The sequence below is a fragment of the Dunckerocampus dactyliophorus genome, chromosome 15 (assembly GCF_027744805.1).
Source record: "Dunckerocampus dactyliophorus isolate RoL2022-P2 chromosome 15, RoL_Ddac_1.1, whole genome shotgun sequence".
In the NCBI taxonomy this organism is placed as follows: domain Eukaryota; kingdom Metazoa; phylum Chordata; class Actinopteri; order Syngnathiformes; family Syngnathidae; genus Dunckerocampus; species Dunckerocampus dactyliophorus.
Window position 1 is genome coordinate 27,439,004 of NC_072833.1, and position 24,219 is coordinate 27,463,222.

Below are 24,219 nucleotides of genomic sequence, written 5' to 3' on the forward strand. Positions count from 1 at the left end.
GAATTTTGGTGTGAATCTGGCACCCTTATTAAGAGTGGTGGTGAATTTGGTGCTATGTAAAATATTGTTTCCACTTTGAAAATGAAAATGCCAGAGGAGTAGTTTACTGTACATATGGGAGGGATCGCATAATTACACAGATCACTGTAAGCGCCTTGTTTGAAAAGGTCCACGAGTCGGGCCAACCCCATGCTATGTTCCACAGGCCGGATATGGCCCCCAGGCCTGAGTTTGACACGTGTGGGCTCCAGGATGTGTTACGCTGATGTTGCCAAATGGACCACAAAATAGAGGAAACTAGCGTGTGTAAAGTAGTGTTTGTTTGAATTCCAAAGCATCCTTATTAAGCGCTTTTGTAACACTTGTGATAGGTAAACAGGTGTGGCAAGTGTTGCCTATATAAAACATACATCCAGTAGTTAGATGTATGACATTGTATAGTTAAAAGGTCATTGACGCAATTTATCAACTTTGCTTAAATATGTTCTATATTGTTTATAATTATGTTCTACATTGTTCGTTTTATGAAAGCAAACGGTAAATGTGCAAAAATGACATTGGTTGTTTGTGGCGGGAGCCATGACAAACATTTGTTGCAGAAAAGGGGCGTTTTTCAAGTGGCGTCAGCGCGGTGGAGCCTCGCAAGTAACCAAAGGAGACAGAGGATGTTTACGGTGATTATAGTGAACATTTGATGTGTTGGTCGTTTTTGAGGAGGAAGAAACTTACAGAATAGGGAATTCATTTTTAAGCCGTATTTATTGGAACCACCGTCAATGAAACTAGCATGTCTGATGCTATTCATAACACAGAATGGTAAGTGTAGATGACCCTGGAGTTGCTTATCCTTCAATAAATTGGCTTCTTAATGAGCGTAAAGGACTCTTTAGAGCCTTTTTTTTGTATATTTGGTCACCACCCCGCCCCCACATGTTTTATAACATGCTTGTCGCTATGGTGGCATAGTGTGTGGAAGACAATATGTAAATAAGATATGACTTACTCTGTTGACGTTCTTTTCCTTTTGTCCTGTGTAGCGTAGCATCAGGACTAGCATCGTAGCATCCAAAATAGCGTACTTCCAAGCCAAATACTTTTTCTAAAGGTGTTCCTTCATAGCAGTCTTCAGTCAAATGAACATTGCAAAGAACACAACGCGAGGTGATGCGTCCATTTGTCTCTGGTCCTCTGCGCTCGCTTCGTCCATTGTCTTAAACTTTCGTCTTCTGGAAAAGAGAACAAACTTGCAGTGTCAACACAACGTTTTGGCATGACTACTATTTTGATGACAAATATACAGAATGAACAAGCGTTCGTTTACTCTGCTTCTGTTGAGAGGGTCGACTGCGCTGACGTCACTTGGGAAACGCAGCTTTTCTGCGACTGGCGTTCATCATGGCTCCCGCCATGTACTATAAATGTCATTTTTGCAAATGTAGTGTTGGCTTTCATGAAATGAACAACATAGAATAGAATTCCAAACAATATAGAACAGCAAAGTTGATGAGTCGTGTCAGTGACCCCAGTGAAGGTCATGCTTATCCTGGCAGCCATCACTCCACGTCCACATGTCCCAAGCATGCCTGTGGAATGTTTGCTGTGGAAACAGAGTAGGTTGGTTAGCATTGTACGCCGGCTTCATTACATCCAGCAAACAATGCCAGTGCCCTTGTGCAAAGGTTTCTGGCGTGCCCGGTCCTTGCTGGCACACTCTTTGAGGCGCATTCAAGTGGGCTTCCTCTCCAGCTGTTGTGAAGGCTGCCAGTCTGCTTGGAAGCCAGCAAGAAAGTGAAAAAGACAGAACAATAGCCAGCACTCCATCCAGCTTGCAGACTCATTGCAGGATGACAGGAGGTGATGTGCAGAATGATGAAAGCTCCTCCTTCACTCCCTGGTGTAATATCTCCATGCCGGATATTGTCCCGCTGTTAAACATTGTTCCTGTAGCACTGCTCCCCTCAGCTCCCTCATCAACACATGCTCTAATCTCAAAGCTCAACATTGTGAGTCTGTCATCACGACCACGCTCCTCTTGTCTCCTAATGTGGTGTGACTAAAGCGGACGCGACTTATTTTGTCGCATTCCCCAAATTGCCGTTTTCTTTTTTGTTGGTGGAGAATGTACTTGTGGTGACCAAAAAGGAGTAAGACCACCACGCACCCAACGTACAACCTGTAAGTCAAACGTGTGTACTACACACCACATCTGAGGCTTCGCTTCATTCGTATCGCCAACGCGCGTACAAATACTTGAACGGGCGTTGGCCGCACTGATTACGTATGTGTGGTGCACGACACACATATGGGGTCCGCAACGTACGAAAAAATGGACATTTTGCCCAAAGTGACACCAGCAAAACGTACAAAAGACACACGTTGGCCATGCAGATGACGTACGAAGACGTATGAAGACGTTTGTCTTGCGACCTGAAAAAAAATGAAATGCCCGTAGAGTTTGTTTGACATGACGGCTCCAAAATCAGCAATCACCTGCACACCGTTTCTTGCGTTTGTTGCACGCAGAGCAGCCGTAGAAGCTCTACGAGCGCTTGTGACCTAGGCTTTAGGAGTCGTCCATACCCAAAGTCCGTGCTCCACCTTAGCAGGACATCAGGGTCAATGCTTCCTACTTTGTGGGAACAGTTGAAAAGAAGCACACGTCTGACTCAGACGCAGCCGTGCCAGACCGATGGCGGGATGAAGCCTTCCTGATAATAAAGTGCAAGCTCACACCAGCAGGACAGATCTTTGTGCTGGATATTAGTGCCAAGGCAGGATGGCGTCTGTGATGCTGTTGGATACCACATGACTGACACCTGGATGGAGGTGGAGATGACTGGTGTGATTTGTTTTTTTCTGTATTGGATGTCATGAGCTTGTGCAGGTGTACCTAATGAAGTGCCCTTCTGATTAAGCTTGCTGCAGCTCTGTTCTTGACCTCATTCATTTGAAAACAAACGCAGATGTTTGCTCCCTCTTCACCTGCTCTAATTGGTGTCCATGTCTAGCACCGAGGCCAAGCGGTGCACTTGATATCCTTTCAATGGTTTGAAGGTTATTGCCATTGCTATTAATGGTTTGAACGTGACTGCTATTGAAGCGCCTTCCTGGTGCTTCTCAAAGCCCTCCTGCCGTCTGCTGCTAAATATCAGCCTCTAATTGGAGGCCCCTGACCCCATGGTGGCAACTTTTGGAGCCATTTGGCCAGGAAAAATGCCGTGTGGTGTTTGAGTCAATGCTCTATAGCGGAGGCCTCAAACTCCACTAACCTGGGGGCCTCTGCAGGAAGAGTCCGGGTGAGGCCAAAAAAGCACAACTGATCCAAACTTTATTAATAACGTTTGCTAAAGTGATGTGTTTACACAGTTGCTTCTTATTCCCCATATACTTACCTGTTAGATGTTCTACTGGCATTTTTGTGTTTGCACCGTGACTGTAGTTCGTGTTCAGATCACTGCAAGACCAGTCTTAATACACTCCTCATCCAAATGTCGAAAAATGTCAAGAATGAACATTTTCTACTGTTGGATCTTAAGGAGGTTCTCAGCGGAGATTCAAAATGCAAAAAAAAGAAATGGGACACAAAAAAGCAATTTATTGCAAAGACGTATTAAAGAGTAATAGGCTGTTAATCAGCTGATCAGAAGTTTAAGACCTCAGCTAAAAAAAACCTGAAATAGAAAATAAAATGTTGCAGTCGCTGCACAGTTTTAGTTAATGAGGTGAAAAATGGCTTTGGGTGTGCTTGATGCCAGGGTTTCCAGGAGGCTGGTGGGAATGTTGCTCCAGGTGCTGAAGATGGCTTCACTGTCTGGACCTCATGTCCATTGGTGTAAATCCATCCCCAAATGTTCTCCGCTGGATCTAGATGAGGGGAACACACAGGATGGTCCAAAAGAGTGAACTTATTCCTCTGGAAGAAGTCCTTTGTCAAGTGTTGAAAAAGCCAGTCATTACCACACAGACGAGGGCCTCCAGTCATGCAACATCTCCACATAGCCGGCTGCCGTTGGACGCCCCCGCACAACGTGAAGCTCCATTGTTCCATTGAAGGATCATGATGGTGGAAAACATCTCAGGTGGGATCTCCTTGTCATGCCAGTAACGTTGGAAGCCATCAAGAGCTTCAAGGGAGAATCAAACTTTCTTCCACCTTTCAATGTCCCATGTTTGGTGCTCTCCTGCTAATTCACCAATGAACACCCAATGAAAATGTTTTTTTTTCATTTTCTGATGGTTATGGGACTGCACTCCACCACCAGTCACAGCCTTCATTTGGGCAGAGGATGGTCCCGTGTCTTGACGGACAGCCAATGGGATCCTCCGGCTCAGGGTCAGTGATATTTTTTTGGGTCTACTGCTTGACTTTTTTGTTCCCTAACTCTCACCATCTTGAATGACTGTCTTACTGCATCCAACCTCAATGCAATGGCGTGCTGCGAGAGAGAGGCCTTGCTTATGCAGCTCAACAATCAAAGAGAGAAAGCTTCTTTGCCTTGGCCGTCAAGAGACACTAAATCACGTTCAATCCACATTTTAGCCAACATTTTGCTTTTTAAAGGCTGTGCTCTTCAGCTTTTGATTTCACTTGAGTGCTTCTTTTTCGTCTCACTCCCATTTCTTCCTTTTGCATTTTCAAGCTCTACTTAAAACCTCCTTAAAGGAAAAGTGACCTTTTTTTGGAATGTTGCCCATCTTCCACAATCCTTATGTGAGACATGAACACACATGTGTTTCTCTTTTCTGTGTGTTCTAAAGATAGAAAAACAGATCAAATGAGGCAGCTAACAATGCACGTGACGGGACACACCTATTCTGCCTCCAAAAAGCACCAACAGGGCTCCATTTCCATCATGTGAGCTGCATATGAACCACATTGTTATTATTATTGTTATGAACATTGTTACATCCAAGAACTACATTACTGGCGTAGTGACACCTCACCACACCACAGCGGCTAGCTACTAGCTGGCTAGTTACTAGCTTCACCACACACTCGCTCGCCTCAGGCCACCAGCCAAAGGTAACGCTACATATCAGAGCTGGCGCCACTGCTGCTGTGGTTTTGTTTTTGACGCTAGGTGTAGCGTTCCTTTCTATGTTGCTATGTGAAATCAATGCACCCAGGAAGGAAGTTCCCAAAATACTACAAGTATGACATGTTATCATGAATGTACCTGTTACTACATGCTCACAGCACGGATAGAAAACCACTAAACCTTTTTGGAGGTGTTTTCATAGGGGGAATAGGTGCGTCCCATTACGTGCGTTCATTAGCTGCCTCTTTTTACCTGTTTTTCTATCTTTAGAAGGAACAGGAGAGAAAGACGTGTGTTCATGTCTTACATCAGGATTGTGGATGATGGGCAAAATAAAAAAAAGTGCACTTTTCCTTTAATGCTTCTGTGCAATAAATTGCTTTTTTCTCTGACTCCCATTTCTTCTTTTTGCATTTTGAAGCTCTACTTAGAATGTGCATAATGTACATTCTTGCCATTTTTCAGCTGCTGTTAACATTTGGATGAGGAGTCTGTTTATTGTGGGACTGTTGGCCACACAATACTGTATATCCAATGAAAATAAAACACCAGTGGCTGGTGGCCCCGGGCCGCACGGTGGCCTAGTGGTTAGCATGTTGGTCACACAGCCAGGAGATCTGCAAGATCTGGGTTGGAATCTCCGTGGGTTTTCTCCGGGTACTCCGGCTTCCTTCCACATTGCTAAAACATGCATGGTCGGTTCATTGGAGACTCTACATTGTCCATAGGTATGAATGGGAGTGTTTGTCTGTATGTGCCTGCCATTGGCTGGCGCCTCTTGCCCAAACAGTCAGCTGGAATAGGTTCCAGCATATGCCCATAACCCTAGTGAGGATCACACAGCATAGAAAATGAGTGAACACCACACTTTGACGCCAAGCAGGGACCCACAAAACACGTCTGCCTGTGCTGCCTTGGTTGAGAGTAGTGCTCTGTAGGAAGCCAGGGAAGCCTCACAGGTCAAAGGCCAAGCTAATAGAGAGTAAGTGTGATTATTTCACAGAATTTGTGCTCAAAGCAGACTTAAGTGTTGAGTATTTGGCCCAATGTTAATGAAGAAGCCATAACACTTGGGGGGCAGATTGGCCCTGGCCATCTTGTGTGTTGTGAGAAGAAGCAAGTAGTTTGTTCTCCCTCATAGTGCTCATTACATCAACAGAATGAACAGTGTTAATTAGTCAGAAGGTCTGCCTTGGAGCTCAACAAGCAGTATTTCAAACACCACTTCATCATCTGGGCTGGTGGTTTACAAGCTGGCCGTCCTTGCGTCTTGACGTGGTTGATCACTCGTAGGAACAGTTCAACCAACGCTGACACGTCTTCTTCTCTTTCAGCAAACGCCACATTGAAGGCAGGCCCGGAAAGGAAGCCCTCAGCGCATCACACGGTAAGTGTCTGATGGAATCAGTGAGAGCCTTTTCAGCAGGCCGTACCGTCCCAAGTCCAATTTCAAAGCCTTTAAATGTGTCCTAATTATATTTGGACAAAACGCCAGCGATGCTCTGTTGGCGTGCACACAAGATCCATCCGATGTGTAAATCCCACACACAAACAAGGGAGTCGGCCTTTGGGTTCGCAGGACGTGCAGACGTTGTGCGTGACGTGAAACGTAATATTCACCACAATATTCAGTCTCCATACACCGCTTACATTCTTTTCTAATCACTTCTCTTCTTGTGCATTGATGGATTTTTAAAGCCTTTCATTGATTGGTGTTTTGGTGTCGTCCTGGGCTGATACCACATTGTTTGATTCCATGTCTTCGATACTGATACTGATACTGATACTTCTGACAAATACCGACCATCTAACAACATGAATGTGTATTTTTCATCAGAAATTACAATTCTTTCTTTTTATTACACAAAGAAACCGAAATACTTTCATTGCTACCATGAAGGGACAAAGATGTCTTCTTCAAAAGTCTTAATAATAATGTTTTCATATCTTTTCATCAACTTCAGTCGTGCTCATAAACATTCAAATGCTGATATCAATCTGGTGTTTGTTATGACAGCTGAAGTTCATGCAAAGATTTCTGTAGAAAATGAGAGTAACGTGATTTGTGCTTGAAATAGTATTGCAGTAGTATAGCAAGTAGTTTAGTAGTATAGCAAGTACTTTAGTACTATAGTATCTGTACTGACATGAATACGTTCTTGAAATATCGCAAGTAGTTTAGAAGTATAGTAAGTAGTTTAGTAGTACACCAAGTAGTTTAGTAGTATATTATCTACATCAGGGGTCACCAACGTGGTGCCCGTGGGCACCAGGTAGCCCCCCACGACCACATGAGGTGCCCACAAGCCTGCTTTTCATTCAGGTGTTCAGTTAATAACAGACTAAGAACGACTAATGACTAAGAACACTAGAAAGAAAAGTATTGTGAAGCATAAAATGTGGGTTGTGGATACCAGCATGTTGTCAATGTTTTGGTAAAACAAGCACATTTGATCTGTTTGGGTTGAAATAAGCTATGGAAATCATTTCTACAAAAATGAGTAGCTCGTGGCCATTTTCATTTTCTAAAAGTAGCTTTCGCAAGAAAACACGTTGGTGACCCCTGGTCTACTGTATATTGACATGAATACTGTATGTGCTTGAAAGATCCCAAGTAATGTAGTAGCATAGCGAGTAGTTTAGAAGTCTAGTATGTGTATGGACATGGAGATGTGGTGCTGTTGTGCTGGTCCACTCCAGCATGGAGTCACGTGTCTTCTGGTCAGTGGTCACGTGACATGTCTGGATCAGATGCTACACCAGATAGTCCTGCAGCACAAAAGCCTGTGTGTAGTAAGTTGCCCTAGAGGATGTTTAGAGTTGGTATCAATACTTTCTGAGAGGAATAGCTGCACGTGTGAGTGTGGATACGTGGATACCACAGACTCAGTACTCCCATCACTGTTTTGGTGGTGTTGCTGCAAAGGTCGGACAAATGACTACATATCGCCTTTTTGATGAGACGCGGCGCTTTTCAGCCACATTTCCGTCACACTCACAGCCATCAGCCGTGATTGATGCGGTGTTCACTCGCCAGCCTTCGCCGGGCATACCTGCTTGCAGTACACGCCTCCGCCGCCTTCCATGAGGGTGCATATTAATCACCCTTAGCGTTGTGTCATTGAGCCCACACAGTCTTTACACTTGTCTCATCTTTGAATGTCTGAGAGCCAAACAAACAGGAAGCAGTGACGAGGATGTAATGTAGTTTAGCATCATAGCGTCACGGATGCATGAACCTGGTAGACCTCACTCCCTGATGCCATAAATAATATCAAAATAAGAGTCATTCAATAACAATTTAATGTGCATTATTTCCAGGCTTTTGTGGGCCACATAAAGTGATATGGTGGGTCGAATCTGGCCCCCCGGGCCTTGAGTTTTACACCTGTGCCTTAACATTTGCATCACAAAACCCTTCCCCCTCTCAATCACTCGGCGCTATTTCCTCTCGGTCGGTATGACTGCACGCTACTGCTTATCCATTGTTGTGTGTGTGTTCCACAGTGTTTACATGCGCGGATGAAGACCGCTGCCACGCAAGAGAGTGAAAGTGACAGCTACACTAGAGTCTGACTGTGTGGCCAACTAGAGCGATATTGTCAAATAAGACAAAATATTGTGCAGACTTGTTATTATCTGGACTGCAACAAGAAGAATGTGTGTGAATGTATATATATATATATATATATATATATATATATATATATATATATATATATATATATATATATATATATATACACAGTATATATACTGTATATATACACAGTATATATACAGTATATATATATATATATATACTGTATAAAGTGTACTGTGTACTGTATATATATATACAGTATATATACAGTATATACTGTATAAAGTGTACTGTGTACTGTATATGTATATACAGTATATATATATATATGTATATATATATATATGTATATATATACTGTATATATCCCACCTTTTCCTGTCACGAACATTAGACTACTTTGGCGTCTTTCAGCATACTGGATTTTGTAGCGCACACTTCAGCAAGACGTTCCTACACGCCCAAACTGAGGAAAGAAACATGTTGTGAAGAGATCTGCTCTTCCAGGTAAGAACTAACTGTACTCATTTGGAAAGCAGTCCAAATAAGATGGAAAAAAGTGAATATAGGTATGGTCTAGGTGTAGGTATGGTCATGGTAAAGCTAATGCTAATGGTTTAATTCATCTTGAACATGCACACAAATTACACTGGAGCTCATCACATAGTACAATTCACAATTTTACATGTCCAAAAAGGAGTAGGAAGAAGCAAAGCTTATTTAATCCTACCCCTCATCTGTTTCACATCAGTTGCACTATAGATATAGTTTGAGGACACTGGACAAACTGCTCTCCATCATGGACAAGCCCTCCCACCCACTCCATCGGACAATAGAGGGGCAGCGGAGCTCATTCTCCGACAGACTCCTCCAGTTCCGTTCCCACAGTCAACGCTACAGGACTTCATTTATTCCACACACCATCCAGCTCTACAATGCCTCACCTGTCTGTACAAGATAATTCACCACATTATTGCAATGTACTGTCTGCCCTCCTTGTTTAAAGTGTACATTTACTTGTATTTACCATTTTTCTACACACTATTTGTAAATATGCAAATCTTGTCCATCTTCTTTTTGTTTATCTCTTATTCTTTTTATTCTATTAGATTTTGTATTCATATTGCATTGCATTTTATTTAAGAGACTTTGTCTGGGTTTTTTTGCAATTGAGCTCCTGTAATCAAACAATGTCCCTTGCGGGTCAATAAAGTCTGTCCACGTCTCGTCTACTCACAGCTTCAGCACTTCTGTGTCCCTCCTCTTTCTCTCTGCCCGTTCTGACTCCATCCGACCAAGTTGGGCATCCGTGAATTCCTCTTCATATTTGTGCTGTAAGGATTGTGGCCATCACTTGTTTTGTAGTCAGACGTGTTTACTTCCACTATCGCAGCAGTAAACACTGTGAATCAGGTGATGTAATGTGTCCAACAGTTGACAGCTGGCGGTAGCGCGCAGTGATACAGATGGAGAGGAAATAGCGCCGAGCGATTGAGAGGGGGAACGGTATTGTGATGCAAATGTTTTACTCTTTTGAGAAGCAGAATGCTGTGACCCCACCAACGGAACTACTTTCTTAAACACAAAAAAACCCACCACGCCTCGGCTCACGGGACGACGTGGGGGAAAAGTCACCGTTGATGTACTACGCTGCTGATGGGGATGTCATCCAACTTCATGTCAAAAAGATCCAACTATCTGGATGAGTTGACAGCTCAGGCTTTTAGCTGGTTGACATTTAGCTGATTTAGCGGGGATCTGTGGACACGGGTTGGACTCCACGCAGGATGCAGCATTTCATGCTAACACAAGCTTGCAAAGAACTCTTCCCTGCTGTCCGATGTGCTTCATTGGCTGTGAGACAAAGAGCACTGCAGCCTTTCCAGCATTGAATGATTAATTGGCACCATCAAGTCTCATCCAGGATGCAGGAGCCCACACTGGATCCACTTTGTGAGGTGCATGTGAAAGATGTAAACATCGCCATGAAGTCAAACGGGGCTTTTATGAAAACTGGAGCGAGAAGTGGGTCTGTCACGTGGATCATTCGCCGCCACGTCTCCGTCTCCTTTTCAGCCAGCGCACGCGGCGCTCCTTGTGTCCCTTTTTAATCTCGCCACTCTGGTATTTCATTTCCTGTCTGCTTGGATAAATCAGTGCCAGCTCGCCGCTCAATGGCGACGTGCAAAATCTCATGTCACTCACGTCCTTTACATTCATAAAGTCACATGGTGGCACCAGCCAGTGTCTTTTCTTCTCCTCCTCCTTCTCCTCTTTAATGATGTTTATTGAACACACACGAGCATAAACCTGGCAGTTGGTCAGGAAAAGTTGGCTTCTTTTTAGACACACCGCTCTTTTGGCTCGGCTCACTAAAAAGAGCCGGATCTTTCCTTGTTTGTGTTTTTTTCTAATGTAAAAATAAAATTCCATCAAATGTTTATTGTTTGTAGGACTTGGTTGATATGCTGAATGTGTAACAGACTGCAACTAAACACTATTTTTCAAACACCCACCCATCTTAGTGGGACAATCTGATAGTAGTGTAGTAGTGTTTCTTGATCATTTATGTATTTCTTATTGTGTGTCTTATTTGTCAATTTCAACAAAACTAAAAGCATCTGCATTGATTGGCATTCACAAACACAAACTTTTCTTTCCTCACCTTTCCAGCTTGCTTGTGTGTGCGGGACCCCACCGTCCCCCCTCTGCAACCACAAAACAACACAAACAACAATGGCTCCTTCGCTTCAAAGAGTCGGCTTTAACAAGCGTTTAGTTTGTTCACTGCTGCATACGACACTAATACGTACGTGTGCCCACTTTCCCATGACAGCTCCTCCTCAGATACTACTTGTATACTATATGGCCTTTCATTTTCTTTCCAGCATATTTCCAACTCCTTCAATGCATGAAAAAGTGTTTGAATTGGACATCCATCCATCCATCCATCCATCCATCCATCCATCCATCCATCCATCCATCCATCCATCCATCCATCTTCTTTTGCTTATTCGAGGTGGGATCAGGGGGGCAGCAGCCTAAGTAGGAAAGCCCAGACTTCCCTCTACCCAGCGACTTCATCCAGCTCCTCCTGGCAGATCCTGAGGCCTTCCCAGGCTAGTTGAGAGACATAGTCTGTCCTGGGTCTTCCCCGAGGCTTCCTACCTGAACACCTCCCCAGGGTGCTGTTTGGGAGGGATGTGACCAGATGCCGGGGCCACCTCATCTGGCTCCTCTCAATGCGGAGGAGCAGCGCTTCTGCTCCAAGTTTCTCCTGGATGACAGTGCTTCTCACGCTTATCTCTAAGGGAGAGATGAATAGGACATGAGCAACCAAAATAAAAGCTGAATGACAGGAGAATGTCTATTGTAATATTTACTGTACACCACCGGTCATAAACACTCCGATTTCTCTGGAGGAAAAAGCTGCATTTTCAAGTGTTAAAGGGACATGAAGTTCGGAGATCTGTGACGAGGAAGGTAGTTGCGCTGAGTTTCTGGGGCCATTTAAGTAAAGACTTTGGTTTATCGAAACAATCTGCGTTCAAAAGAGTCATACATTCGCATCACAAAAATGCCTCCTCAGAAAAATCAGACCTGACAAATGGCCCAGCGTTATTTTTGTCTCCCGCCGCATCCCTGGCCAATGTCGCCTGTCCATTCTTGTGTATGTGGTGAACACTGGTTTTTCTGAGGAGGCATTTCTGTGATGCGAATGTATGACTCTTTTGAACGCAGATTGTTTTGGGAAGCCAAACTCTTTGCTTAAACGACCCAGCAAATAAGCAGAGCTGCGTTCCTCGTCACAGAACACCGACCAGCACCGGACTCACAGGACCGATTGTCACTGTTGCTGTACTAGACTGCTGATGGGGATGTCATACAACTACACGTCAAAACCCCAAACTATCCCTTTAAGATGGTCTGTCTGGCTTCCCTTTTTCTTGACATTTTTGTAGCAGCAAATGATTTTCTCCAGTACAATGCTGTCAGCTGATGAGCAGTTGACTAGGGTATCGTGCCACAGTGTGTTTGTATGCAGACAGAGGAGGTAGTAAGTCCTCCTGCAGGAATGAGTTGCACCAACTGCCAAGGTTTGATCGACCTCCATTTCTGCACAACAGCTTTAAATCATTGCCCCATTTTGTGCTCCCTGAAACAGCATCTTTCTGAAATCCACATTATTTTTCACTTTTGGCTAACCCTACCTTTTGTTTAACCTGTGGCACTTCACCACTTACCTTTGTACCATTTCAAGCTATTCATTGGACTTGAACCGCTGGACTTTCGATCAATAACTGCATAAATTGGGCTGTTGAAAGACTTTGAAGACAGAAGTGAATTTAAAAATGATTTCTAAACACAAACACTTGCTGTGTCTTCAAGCCAACTGGAGGCCTCTGCGCTTTTGCTCTTCAGTAAGCATCAAGGCATGACAAGGCGTGACCTCAGGACTCGCTGAAGAGAAGGCGGCCTGTTGTCCTCAGGGACGCCGCTTCTCCCACAAGGCCCCCGCGTTCCCTGACTCCTCGCTGTCTGATCTGTCGTTATTGAGCCAAAGTGTCTTGGACACATTGCGGTCATCCTGAGCTGGAGGAGATATGACAAACACAAAAGGTCGACCCTGTTTGCTTCTGCCTCACGAGACCGCCAGGCTCGGTGGTGCACAGGGACTGCTTGATACTGGATTGGTATGCTTTGTCCTTAGAGTGGCACCTTCTATGCTTCCATATAAACACATGCATGGAAGTCCAGTAACTTAGAGACAGAAATGGTCTCTTTTTCTGCTTGCAGCTCTGCTGCTTTCAGAAGCAGCATCATCACACGTCTATGTTTGACATGAACTCACCATCAAAGCATCTTCACAATCCATGCTTCCTAAGATCAGCTTCTGGTGACTCATTGGATGCGTGTGCCCGCTAGCGCCTCAGGGCCCTGTCAGAACCAAGCTTGTTTTCTGGTGTTGCACCACGGGGAGGCCAACATATCTGAGTCCGATGTGGGCGCTGGTGGGCGGGCGCAGGTTTAATCGCTGCACAGGGAGCCCGCTTTCACTACCTGCCAGCAAGCAGGCGCACTTGAAAGGAGTCGCTTTGTCTTTTGTCGTTTGTGGAGAGGCTGCTGTTGCATTCTTTTTACACGCTGCCAGCGATGTCAAGGCACTTTGGCCACAACAGTGAAGGAAAAAGTCAACTAACAGTTAGAAGGGGTGACTATCAGAGCGGCGTTAAGCTGCCATGCTTGTGTCTCTTCCACAATGGTGGCGGCGTCCTGAGCCAGAGCGCCCTGATGCTTGTTTAACTAGCGTTTGCTGAAAAAATAGAACACGGGGAGCGTAATTCGAGGTGTTTGTTTGTCATGTTGAAACCTTCTGCCTTTGCCGCCTCGTCACAGCCACCTCCTTTTGTTTCTTTCCAGCCCGACGAGCTAAACCTCAGCGTACAATCGGGTGCTTAAGCTTCCACTGTGGCGGGATGATGTTGGTGATTAACTGCAGTTACTTGTTGCGAAAAATCTGTGTTAGCGTCACACTATCCGGGTTGCTATGGCAACTAAAAGTGTGCGGTTATTTCTGCAAAGTGCGTCAGGTTTCTCACACCTCTGAGAATAAACTCACAAGCTGCGTCAGCAGACAAATAAGATGAGCAACGCTGCAGCAGACTGCTTGATTCCTTTGCATCATTAGCTAGCATCACGTGGTGTTGCTCCTGATGGATGAAAACTACTTCATGTTGACTTTTGTCTTTTTTTTCTGAACGTGAAACCTGCCGTGGCTTTTTGGGTGCTGGCAAAGTGATGGCGTATGAACCCTGGAAAGAGACACTTGAGCAGCTTTGATCTCAGGCCTAAGAGCTTCTCTGATGCCAACAACGAGGCCTCATTTGTGAAGCTTGAAGCCAGCATGCTGACTTTTCCACTGATGCTCTCCGTCTCCTGTCCTCTGTGTGACCATCAGGGCTTGGTGACGTTGAAGAGAAATGTCCTTTCAGGGCCGTGAATGATATCTGCACCCTAACCCTTCTTGGCAGGACCCTTTTCCTGCTCATAATACACCCTCGCAAAAAAACACACAGGTGCATCTGGCTCTTCGGATGCTGTTGCCAGGGGGCCGGCCCCCCTCCCCCTCGCTGGCCTAGTTTGGCTCGCCTGCAATTTTGTGAACTTTAAAGATCTTTTCCCTGGGCTTGACGCTAGCGCACATCATGTTTGTTGTCTCACTTGCTTCTGGACCTGAGCGGCGCGGGCGGTTCACGTACTTTATGATCCTGATGGATGTGGACATGTGCCACCGTGGCACGCCGCCATTTGAGAGCAGACTCTATCTTGACGGAGGGCTGGCTGATTCCCATCTCAGCCTCTTGTCATTTTCCCACAACGCTTTATCCGAGTCCTGCAGGCGCCACTCGCAGCTACCTGCTGTGATTCTTATTCATGGACGGGTCTGAAGCCTCAAGCCGGGATGGTTGAGGCGGGATCGGGAAAGGACACGTGCTGCACTTGAAATGCATTTCAGTTAGCACGCCTCCATCTTATGTAACATGTATTTGTTGCTCGCAGGCACGTGCTAGCCACAAGGGGAAACGAGCAAATATCCTCAGCAGTGGCCCCTGAAAAAAAGACTAGATTTGATTTGATGAAACAACATAATTTCTACATTGGCTTATCTGCCTATTCATCTGACACCACGGCTATGGCTGGCCTCCTCGACTTTCTGTGCTTCTTCCATTAAGAGTACTCCATCCACTTTCTGTATCGCTTGATCTCACCAGGTATGCTGGAGCCTATCCCAGCTGTCTTTGGGTGAGAGATGGGGTACACTGTGGACTGGTACAGCGATGCAGTATCATTGTTATTAAATGCTGGCTTCAGGTTAGATGGCTGTAGGCCTCTCACATTAATTGATAAATCACTTAATTGAACGATGGAAGAAAAAAAAGACTTTGATGGTTTTTGTCTGCCTCGATAAAGTGACATGTTCATGCATTGTGTTTGTATTCCTCGTCTCTCTTTCAGGCTGGATGACAAGAAGGTTCACCCTACAGTTGTCCGTGCATGTTGGTGCTACAGTGGAACGGAGAGAGTGAACCCTCCAGTCGTCTCCTCCCCCACATGTGGCGAGGCTACCTTGTGAAGTAGCAAGTTAGCTTTTGAGCCAGCACACGCTAACATGAAAGACGGCACAGAAGCGATAGTTTCTAAGGCGAATGCCACTGCCCCAGTGTGGAAATATTTTGGTTTTAAACAGAATGAACAATGTGAGCGCATGAATACCGACACAGACAGTTTCTCAACTGGGAAAAATAACTACAGTCAGCACTTACTGAGGCTTTTGGTGGACAAAGTCAATATAAACAAAACAGTGCAAAATGGTGTTGCTCGCTACATTGCAAAAACATACATACAGGCAACTTCTGCATCAAGCTAATGTCCCACAGGGGTACACCATACACTACACTTGAATACCATCTAGTCTTTCAAATTCAAATCAATGAACAAATGGTCTCCAAAATGTTGTCGATCAAATTGATTATCGATGATAATTTGTAGCACAATTATCGGCCAGCAAAATTTGTTATCGTGGCAGGCCAAAAAAATCAATGTCATTAGTTTTATAGTTGAAATAAATGAACCATAAATAGCATATATCAATCTGGTATGCTAAAGAATAGATGTGCATATTTCTAGTCGCTACAAAATGAATACTGCAAAAAGTTAAATAGATTTCACTTAGGCTCTGTCCACACGGGAAAGTTCTTGGGATTTTATTTTGGCTGGTTGAAAAAAAGTCACATCCACACCTGCGGGATTAGTAAATAGTTGCATCCAGACGGGAACGGATAACTGAGTGAAAAGGATGTAATACACAAGGCACACCTACGTGTGGCGCTGTGAACACACACGTGGACGACACCACAAGACACACCAAACCATAGAAGAAGAACGAACGCATGAGCACAAGTCGGCCGTCCTTCGCTTTCCAAGGTTCATCTAGACGTTCGACCAAGTGGAACACTTACACGAGCATCATTTTGGGAGTACAAGCCAAGAAAATACCGTGGGAAACAGTCAGATGCTATTATGTCGGATTGTCTCAAAGCTCACTTCTGATCACGTGACGGCCAAAGCAGCGTTTTGCGTGTTGCTCGTCCATACGGAAACGACAAGTCGGCATTTTCAGATTTTCTAAAAATACCATTTCAGGGCCCTCAGAATGCTGTCTCGGTGTGGGTGAGAGGCTGAAACCTCAAAATACTCATTTTTTCACGTGAGAAACACATTTATTTACCAATCCTGTTTAGATTTGATGTGATAAAAGCAAAAAGTAAATGTTCCTATTTTATAGTTTGAACGTCCTGCCAGTGAAGACGCTTGACAGGACAACAGGGCTGTACATGTTCATGGCCGTAATCTTGTTTGCTCAGGGTGACTACTGTGCTTGAGGACGGCAAAGTTCCACCTTGGAGGTGTTTGTGATGGCTGTGCTGATAAGGTAGCGAATGTTAGCATTAGCGGTTAGCTGATGATGTGACGTATCTGGACCTTTGCTTTCTGCGTGATTGGAGAAAAGGCTGGTGTGATTGGCAGGTTAAACTCTTCAAGGTCAGCCTGCTCTTCTTTCCGTATAGATTACTGTGGTAATATCTCTCCTGTTGAGTGTCACCACACCCCCCCGCTCGGCTGCCTTTCCAGTGAGATGCTAAGATTGTGTCCCTGCCTCTCTCCATGCCTTTTACGTAAGCTGAGCAAAGGTTGTTGAGCATGGAGATGCTACACCGGCAGTCATATCTGTAATTCTGACATTTAGCGATAGCACCAAGAGGGGGGTCCTGGCGGAAGAATCATTGCGTGCACATCAGAATCATTCAAGGGGTCCGACATCATGCACAGATTTCGTGGCCCTGGTGTGTTTTGGTGGAAAATGATTGGAGGTGATGAGCAGAAGGATTGGAGGATAAAACACAGCAGGAAGAGGAGAAGTAGTACAGATGGCTGCTAAAAGGCAAATATTCCCCTGCTCATTGTTTGTTTGTGACACTCGCATATTTAGCAGCGCATTTTCAATGACCATGAATGCTTCATTCCCGCCCACGCTCCATGAGATTCACAAGTGTGAGAGGCTCACAGACCCTCCATTCCTCACTATTTGCTCACTCACCTGTTTTTTTACGTCTAAGATCAGACTCTCAAGGCATTGAATCAATGGTAACTGGACTGTTCAGGCTGTCCGTCATCCGAGCAGGCTTCATTAGTTCATGTTAGTTCTTTAGAGTAGGGAGACGCCTGTCCATCGGCCACCTATCAATATCGGAAGATTTTTGTGGAGAAGCACGTGATCGGCATACGCCAAGAAATGCCTTTCAGTGTCGATCACGAAAGCTGATCACCTCTGGTTAGCCTGCAGCCATCCCTGTGGGGGTCGTGTCCTGAGTCCGACTTCCTTCACACTGCGCAGGCGTGCCAAAGCCAAAACAAACATGTCTGCTATGTGCGTGACAGTCAGAATGCTAAGCAAATTACCCGAAAAATAATTGAAGCCATCACCAGGTTCACCGTGCTCTCTCACTTGGAGCCCACCTAAGCACCACCTGGAAGTCCTGCTCGGGTACACCAAAGCACTCTTACACCCAGAGTCTCCTTAAAGAAGGCGTTTCACCAGTCACGTATGTTCTCTTGAAAACGTAGGTCAGATCCGTCCGTTCTTGTCTAAAGGAAGGTGACGTTCTGCTTCAGCCAGCAGCAGGGTGAAGCCAGGAATTCTGGGCCCCATGGAAAACAGATCATGTCGGGATCATGTTTTTTGGGCCTGGCAGTCAGGCGACCTTGGAATTTGTCCAAACTTTTACCCCTCATACAGCACCCTGAGCCAATAGCACTCATCCTAAATACATAAATAAATAAATAAATAAATACATTGAAAAATGTACCATTAATCCATGTCAGTGGTCACCAACCTTTTTGAGCCTTTTGTTGTGTTTTTATCATTTTTGCTGTTTTTTACATTTTATTTTGTTTCTGCAGTGATGCAATGACAAATGAGCCACGGGCCACAGATGGCTCCTGAGCCGCACTTTGTTCCCCCCTACACCTCTACTTTGGTGGCTCTTGGTCCGCCAACCACAAGCATTTGTGTTGTTGGCTCAGTGTAGCGGACGAGCGATGCAGATTGAGGTCAATGCGCTACAACAGTCAGCCCTTAATGAGCAGCGGCGTCGTGGCTCAAAGACTTTTTTGGAGGTGCATGTCTATGGAGTTATATTTGTGCCCTAACATTGAGCTAGCAAAGGCAGGCTTTGAGTCCCATTAACGTGCAATAATTACTGCTGTGGGTGCAAACACATGGCTGCAGGCTGTCACTCCTCCCTTTCTCTTTTTGCTAGCGCGGGGGGGTGAGTCTGTGAATGAGGCGAGCCTGTGTAATCGTGTGCTAGTGTACCTCCGGCTGGGTTTGGGGGACTGGACTCCTTGCTGGGGCTCGCGGGTTTCTGCCTGGATAGCGGCGAGGCGTACGGGCGTGTTCAGTGGACAAAATGTGTGCCTGTTGGTCGCTCGCTGGGAGGTGAGGCCACTGATACCATCATACTTTTTTTCCCAAAATGTTCTCACGATCGACGGGCAAAGTCCCAAAGATCGACTAGTAGCTCATGATCGAGGGGTTGGCCACCCCTGGTCTGCGTGATCGGTATCGGCCAATGGTCTCATGGATGATCAGTGTTGGAACCGACAGCATAAAACCCTGTTTGGAGCATCCCAACTTTAGAGGATAAATACTTGGGATCCTACACCACCCCTCAGACTAGCACGGTCCTATCTAGTCAGACTAGTCTGAACTGATGACGCCTGCTCAATGAGAGACACAACATCTTCTAGGACAACCTGAACAGCCCAGTTACGATCCATTCAATGCCCTGATTATCCAATGACTGTAAGGACTCACAGCACCCACCATAGACTAGCATGTGGAAAATGGGACTGGTTGCTTAATAGAAATGATATTCATTCTGACCTGGAGTGATTTTTATAAAGGTCCATTGCCTCACCCTTCCACACGGTTTCATTTTGTGTGATCCTGCTGTTAAGCCAGTATCCATCCATCACTTTCTTAGATCACTTTGTAGACATAGAGTACCTGACATGGAAGATGGAGTCTTGTAGAGTTTGTAGACATAGAGTACCTGACATGGAAGATGGAGTCTTGTAGAGTTTGTAGACATAGAGTACCTGACATGGAAGATGTCCATCCCAGCTGCAGTGCTTTGTTCAGGCAAAGTTAACTGCTTATCTACTGAGGCGTTGTGTGCCATCCCAGCCTATTTAAGTTAAAGACTATGTTGTTTAGTTGGCGTGCAGCTCCAGCCCTCGGTGGCCAGCGGATGAAGCCAGCGTGCCGAGCAGGGACCCGGAGAGAAGTCCAATTTTTCCCTCTTATTGGTGGTGATGTATCCAAAGTGGCACAGCGCAGTGCAGCGTGCAGGCAGGAGGGCCCAAGCAAAGAGAAGATGAAATGCTGAGCGTGTGCATGTTTGGAGTTCGCTTTCCAAGCTGGGCTAAAGCAAGGCAACGCACCACAGGCGGAGTCTCTGCACTTCTCCTCTGGATGCACACATGATGGAGGGCCTGTCAAGGTGACCTCAGACAAATGACGCAACTTTTCCTTTGGGAGTTCCTCCCCTGCTGACCCCTTCCCGGCTGAGATGTTTTAATTAGTGCTGTGCGGGGCAGCCTCATGCTGCCAGGCGGATAGCAGCATAGCCGCCAGGTTCTGTCGAGGGTGTCCTGCACCAGATGTCCATGGCCTCTTCGTGCTCCACCGGGTTCCTATGGATGCATGTCTGAGTGTCTACCAGCAATTCCTCCCAAAGTTGATCCCCGCTGCTTGTCGTTGCTTCAATAGGTGCTATAAAAAAGGAAATAGACTTGAAACCAAAATGGAAACCCAGGAGTGTCTGGGATTTTAACATCTGAAGTACAATAGTAGCATCAATCATCCTTCCCACTTCCAGCAAACACATGGACCCCCCCCCCCCCCCCTCCCCAGCCACCGCACACACACTCCCCCCTCCTGAACACACAGTCTATTGCTTGAAAGAGTCAATTGTGTGTAATGAGCAATTGTGCTGTGGTGTTGTGTTTTTATCTGGTGTGCACACGTTTGCAAGCACACTGCTCCCATCAGCACACACTCACTCAGCGGGATTTGCTGCTTCCAGCAATCACCTTGCCGAGTATCTACAGCGAAGGTGGACCTCCGGGGGACCCAAACGCTGCCACTGCGAGACAACAAAATGCAATAGAACGCAGAGGTTGTCAGCACATTTGGATGGACAGGGAAGCATGTTTTTATGTTGGATATGTAGTGGATGTTGCCCTATCTGTGGGTCTGTGGGGGTGTACAATATGGCACAGGTCCAAACAGGAGGTCTATGGTCTACTAGATGCCTCCTGTTGGGAGTTTTCAGACTTTGCTTGAACTTTTTAATGGAGTTGGAGTTTATGACAAGCATTCATCATCATGATGAAACTCTCTTCATCTTGGAAGTTTTGTGTAGTCGTTTAGTGACTGGAAAGCAACACTGGTGTGTGCAATTACTGCCTTCTAAATGCCCACTAGGCCCCACACTGTAAAACACTACAGCCCGTTTTACTAACGGTGTTTCAAATCAATCATTCTTGTTAATTCAGGGAGCTCTGACAAGTTTTGGATTTGTTTGCACATTTTGTGAAGTGAAACTTAAGTTTATGTGCAGTGTTGTGTTCATGATGCCTTCACTCAACTACAGTGGGGAAGTTACCATTCCAAACATGACTTTCCTTTGTGGATGGCTAATATGAAGCACTACCTGATAACACCCTGTCAACTGATGTTGGACCAAGAGTTCTAAGGGACATTTGGTGGCCGTTTTTTTGTCCTTTTCCTCCCCCACCCTGCACGCTCTGGTTGTTGGTCGCTGATTGTGATGATTGTTTGCAATAGTAAGACCTAGCATGCACTGTGTGCTTGCAGTATTACTGCTGATGGCCTTAACCAAGGTGTATAAATCCAGCCAAACATACCGTATATTATACTGTATACACTGTGCTTTAAAGGGCAGCGTGTGGTACAGTACGCAACATTAGTTTGATTAGCATAATATAGTGCAGTTACAGTCAGCTAACATCACAAAGGCCCAGTGGAACTCTCCACAATGTAAAAACGGACAACTTTGGTAGGAAGCTGAGCCGCTCCTCCTCTAACCTCACATGCAAGCCAAACATCTGCGTGATATCAGAGCTGTTGGCAAGTTTGCTGACCCCAGCAGGTGTGTGTGCGTGTGCATGTGTGTGTGCATGTGCATGTGTTTGAGCTTGTGTACGCTGTCTGCCATGCCGGGTGTTGCTGAAAAGGAGCACCTGTGCCCACTGAAAAGAGTTCTCTGAATAGTTCCATATTTGAACAGCCACTTATCCAGCAGCGAGCCTGTCAGGGATTGGCGGCTGCTTCCTGTCGGAGGGGGCCAGCGAGGAAGCGGGAGGTGGGGAGGCGGCGAGGGAGGAAGTGATGGGAGAGCAGAGGGAGGCAGCAATTAAAGGAGCAAATACTGTACACAGAAGCAACCACAAGCTCGACCCTTAAGTGTTGCTAATTGTTCCCACTAATACTAAACACGCACGCATGTACACTACACACAATATCTATCTGTCTGTCTGTCTATCTATCTATCTATCTATCTATCTATCTATCTATGTATCTATCTATCTATCTATCTATCTATCTATCTATCTGTCTGTCTGTCTGTCTGTCTGTCTGTCTGTCTGTCTGTCTAGCATGTACACTACATGATTACAGGCTGTCATTCTGGATATTATTACACTCTCATTCCAATCCCGTATCAATAATGTCACCCGCTCTGCTTACTCTTGCTGACTCCGCCCACTGCCTCCATCCTTGTTCTAGCTGCAACTGGTCCATCACATCACCCTCATCCTGCAGCAATAAAGAAAAGACTGCAAACTCCTACTCCTCCTTGAAGGCCCTCCACAACCTCAACCCCTCCTTATTTGTCACAGAACCCCCTCTTCCTCTGCCCACATCGGCACCATGGGGAGCAGAGATTTCTTTTGCTCTGCTGTCGAAGTCTGGAACCACCTGACATCCTAAATGTTGGCTCCCTTCATCTTCACATCAAATCCAGACTCCAAGCTGATCTGATCAAGTTTGCATCGTCACAACTTTATTTTAGGGGTGCACAACTAGTATGAAGGAATTATGAGATCATACATCATAAATGCGATAACCAATCATTAAAAACACCCTCCAATGAAACGAGATTACCCGTGCTGTGCGGGTGAGCAAATCGAGCACTCCTTTTTTCTCCTGCCTGTGACATTAACTGCCTATCGTAACTTCCCCTGAGCTCACTTGTAAACAAGCATTCACCTTTCAAGGAAGACATTTCGTGGGCTAGTTGCACCAAATGCTCCAGGATGAAGGGGAAAAAAACATAGAGCACAAAAAACCTTTTCAGCCACCTGAAATGCCAGCGCCGCTGCGTTTGAAAAGTACAAAAGGTTTGCCAGAGACCTCCGTGGCATCACACAGGCCGCTCGGAGCGTGTGCCCGAATACAGTGCACCTTGCTGGGCCCCCCTCTATACTGTGGTTCTGCTGATAGTAGTGATGTGGTAGTAGTGATGTCATCATATTTCATTAGATAGGTAGGTAGGTATGTAGTAGGGTGCAACAATACACAAAATTAACGGTTTGGTTCAGTTCGATATGTTTGTGTTACAGTTCTATATATTTTCCATACAAAAAATAAATTACCTTCCCTTTTTTCATTTGAATTTTATTGAAATTTCCAACATTTTTCACATTTTTCCAAATTTTTCCTAATATTCAGCATGGTATGAATGCCAGTGGCTCAGTGGCTACAATGCAACGTAAGCCAGAGTAGTCGATCACAGATCACTGATACACTGAGTGCCGTCAGAAGTTGATCAAATAAATACGAAACTGCGTGATGTTCAAGATTCAAGATTCAAGAGTTTTATTGTCATGTGCACAGTAAAACAGGCAGTTATACTATGCAATGAAATTCTTATTCTGTTCATTCTCCCAAGAAAAGAAAGAAAACACAAGAAAGAATAAGAACATAAGAAACATAAATACCAATAAATTAAGCAACAACAACAGAAGAGATATTAATACAGATAAATAATACAAATAAATAAATAAATAAAATGCTATGAGTGTGTGCGTGTGTTGCGTGCGGCGTGTGTGAGTGCTTCGTTGAGAAGCCTGATGGCCTGTGGGTAAAAGCTGTTTGCCAGCCTTGTGGTCCTGGACTTCAAACTCCTGTAGCGTCTGCCTGACGGTAGGAGTGTGAATAATGAGTGTTGTGGATGTGTGCTGTCCTTGATGAGGTTGTGTGTTCTGCGTAGTCTATATGTATAAATGTCTTGCAGTGAGGGGAGGGCTGCCCCAACAATGTTCTGTGAGGTCTTGATCACCCGCTGGAGTGCCTTCCTATCACGTGTTGTACAGTTACCGTACCAAACAGTGATGGAGGCGGTAAGGACACTTTCGATAGTGCATCTGTAGAAGCAACTCAGGATT

The 24,219-nt window shown here is 45.3% G+C and overlaps 1 protein-coding gene across 5 annotated transcripts in view; it reads left to right on the forward strand.

Moving 5' to 3' along the window:
* Positions 1-24,219, forward strand: part of syt1a (synaptotagmin Ia) — a 152,947-nt gene that overhangs the window by 36,363 nt on the left and 92,365 nt on the right. For 4 of the 5 annotated variants that reach the window (XM_054800775.1, XM_054800774.1, XM_054800769.1 and 1 more), the window contains exon 2: positions 6,374-6,426. The exons of the other annotated variant lie outside the window; for it this stretch is intronic. The gene's annotated coding sequence lies outside the window, so the exon portion shown is untranslated. The remainder of the gene's footprint in view (positions 1-6,373; positions 6,427-24,219) is intronic. 5 annotated transcript variants of the gene reach the window in all.